We start from the raw sequence: 3,741 nt of genomic DNA on the forward strand, positions 1-3,741 counted from the left end.
ACACTCTCCAGTATAGCTCAATGGATCGCTGAGGTGCGCAAACCGTCACACCACGGTAAGGTCCAGTCTCTTCGTGACGGCTGGTTGGAGACGGTGCAAGATATGACGGCCAATAGATTTCAGTGGCGTTCTGGTTGCCGGTTTCTGTCCAGATTGCATGAATGATTGTCTGGAGGTGTAGGCACCTCGGATGATTGTAGGCTGGCACTAAGTCCCTTGCCTGTCCACCTTTATTCTTTTGTCCACAAAGATTTTAAACAAACCATGGTTGTACGGCAGTGTCCAGGAGCCAGCCATCCCCAATTACCAGAAAGTACGTCAATCGGATGGATGCAACGTGCGGACTACAGACCAAACGAAGGCATGTCCTGATTGGTCAGAATGTCAGCCAATCTGGATCGAACATCCTTAGCTCGACGCTTCTGGCCCCCAGGGAGATTACAACATGACCTTGTGGAACATTCTGTGATTACACTATAATTACAGCTGTAATAATCTAATACAGCTGCGCATCAGCGTACTGCGCAGCGGAACAATCAGAGCCGTGCGATTACGCCTATACGTCTGAGTCACATCCGAATTCATCATGTGCTGGAGAAAGTTCAAAAAGGGACACAGAAAGTTCACGCTCACTTTGTGACAAAGGCACCCCGTACACACAGACAGACGTACACCCCGCACAGACAGTCATCTATGGTCACCCGAGACAAAGGAACAACCGCCCGAGAACCGGTGTGGGCGTTTAGGAGACACACTGGTTGGTTGAGAGCAGATCGACCATCAAATACGGCCACAGGTGAATCATATATATAGAAAAGTTTTGATTGCGTTAACTCACAGTTCCTTCTGGTCGCCTTCTTGTCTTCTGACTATAACCCAGTAGCGTCAGCAAATGTGAAGATATACAACACAATCCTCCTTGGAATCCATAAAGGGCTGTCTAAAGATGCTGTACCTTTTGACATACCATAGTGGACGGAGCAGGAAGCCAAGGGACCGATAGAGTTGTGCGACCGTCAAAAAAAGTCACAACAGGCAGTGAGGCATCAATATTGGGCACTGATATCATGCTGTCCGTGATGACGCAGAAAACGTTCCTTCAGATCGTAAACGCAACCCAACATGCCACACCCGATACACGAAATAACTGATTGTGTTTGCGAACTCAGAAGCTAGGTGGAGCCACCAAGCTTGAGGAAATAGAAAAAAAAGAAGTGCAAACTCTTCCACTAGATTCGCTCGATAAGTGCTCGGAAACCGCTTTAGTAAAAGCGTCAACGACCGGAATGGTATCTGCTGAATTTCTGACATTCAGCATAGATCATTTGCATCATTGTGCAGAACATTTCTACCAACAAGACGTTTCGCGGTAATCTACATCCCAACAACGCCGAATGCACTGAACATAGCCTGTTTGAGGAAAGCCAGATACTCAAGTCCTTTTTGCTATCTAACCTCGTAATGTCTTCTGGTTCATTATCACTCACAACGGCAAAGGCGCCCGCTGGGTCCCCTCCGAATGACGCAATTTGCGTTATTCGGAGAAATGCGACAGTCCAACGATCACCGCTTTTCAGCAGTGACACTTAGAACTAAGGATTTCAAGTCGTCCCCGAAAAGTAGACGTGGACTTGAAAGAACGTCTTAAGGGTGCTGATGTAGATCAGAGACAGACATGGTTCCAAAACTGAGCCTTGAAGAACTCCAATATAAACCAGCGTCATGGAAGAGTAGGTCGAGTCTACTTTCACTCAAGACGTTCTGTCTGAGAGGAACGCCCTAATCCAGCGTAGAACTTCCCCTGAATCTCGTGACACTCGAGGTTGCGGAACAGCCCTGGACAAACTGTGCCCGGTTACACCGAAAACTCGATTTCTCTGGATATAACGTAGAATACAGTTGAAATACCCTACACACACATGCCACCTGTGTTAACGGGTAAACCTGTTGATGGGATGGAGCACCGATACTCTTCAGCGCTCGCAGCCAAGCACTGCTACGGCCCAGGAGCCTACCCTACCCGCGATTGGCCAATACAACGGGTCGCTTGCCGGGCCAGCATCTAGGCTGGCTCTGATTGGCTAGAATTGTGAACCAAACAGCGAAGCACGATCTAATATCCACCGGGTGCCGGTTGATAATCGCGCGTCCGTTGTGCATCAGAACTTCCAGAATGTTGTTGCTGCGTACAATCTATAGACGACGAGCTGTTTAGATGTATTTTATACACGAGGCGCCGTAAATGTTTTTGGCCTGGTTTTGGCGTTAGAACCGGCTGTGCACTTTGATAGTTGTTTTGACAGGAAAGCCAGCTTCGGAGATTCAGTCCTAGAACGGAGCTTAGAAAATACCGAAATTGCAATTGGCGAACGGGAACCCACGATAACAGATGAATTTAATCAGCCACGATAATTATTGCTGCTGCTGCGGCAGCAGCAGCGAAAGAAGATTGATGAAACGCTATTGAGGCCCAACGAATCACAGGCCACATGTCCAGACAAAAGCAGCCCTCACGCACGCAACACACGGGGTTGACTTCAAAAATTCTTGCTTTCCAAATCATTCATTTGACGATTTTCTGCAACGGCATGCACCTATATTCACCAACCGGCTTCGACAGTGCACAAAGCGAGAGCCGAACTGTACCTCCTCCTCAATGCCAAACCAGTTTTCAGGCCAGAGGCCAATTACCAGATGCAGTCGTGCGCGTTGCTGACTAGGAACTGGACCGACTGCAGAGCGCTGGCGCTCTCCGACCGACCAACTACTTTGCACGGGCCGCACCAATGGTGCTAGTAAGGGACCCTCCGGGTGTGTGCAGGCTTCTTCACCGCTCTTAATGCTGCACCATACACCCATAAGTGCGCTATGTAGAAGGCAACTTATCAAGAATGTGCATTCGTTCCCAAACCACATGCGACGGCCAATCCCCAAATTTATTCCCTTGATCCGATGGGCCGAAGCCCTCCTGTATAAATGAACGATTTTTAAAGCTTATACGGATTTTGGTCGGACATTCTTTTTGTGGTTCCTCACCGTCGATACCTGTTTCTTTGTGACGTCATCGATTTTGTAGCGAAGTGAACTGCGATTTATCCTAAGGCTGGTGGTCGTACCGCCTTATCTTGCAACCCCTACGGTATCTTCAGAGGAGAATCTGTTATATTTAGTTCTCTGGAGTGGTACCGTGATTCCAGAAATCTGATTTCTTGGTCCTTTTTTGGATTGGGACACGTCACTCAAGATCAGGATGCAGATAGCCGTAACACGCTCTGCTTCTATCACTCAATTTGTTTACAAGATTCAATGGAGGAAACTATTGCTTAATTACTTTGACGATCTTTATCTCCAGATTGAATGTGAGGAAGAATTCCGAGAAAATTCGACCACCAATAAGCCCGGTCTCCGCCGATATACCTGGATGCCGTTTGATGTCAGAACAATGCCAGTCTTACTCCAACAGGTTATAGATACTATGCTGAAGGATTCCCTAGGCGTTACCGCTTAGTTGAATGATCTACTCGTCATAATACCCAATGGCGATGAATGGTAGCTGCGGCTTGCTTATCCGTTTGGACGTAGTCAAGATCGTGGCTTCAGAACGCGCCGAGATCTATAAATCGATTGATTTTATCGATTAAATAGCTCCGTTGCGGCATACGGATAAAGTGTTCATGACTAGAAGCGGGGCGTGTTTCGGCGATCTGCATTTTGATCTTGAGTGACGTGTCCCAATCCAAA

This window comes from Opisthorchis viverrini, assembly GCF_000715545.1.
Source record: "Opisthorchis viverrini unplaced genomic scaffold opera_v5_92, whole genome shotgun sequence".
Classification (NCBI taxonomy): Eukaryota; Metazoa; Platyhelminthes; class Trematoda; order Opisthorchiida; family Opisthorchiidae; genus Opisthorchis; species Opisthorchis viverrini.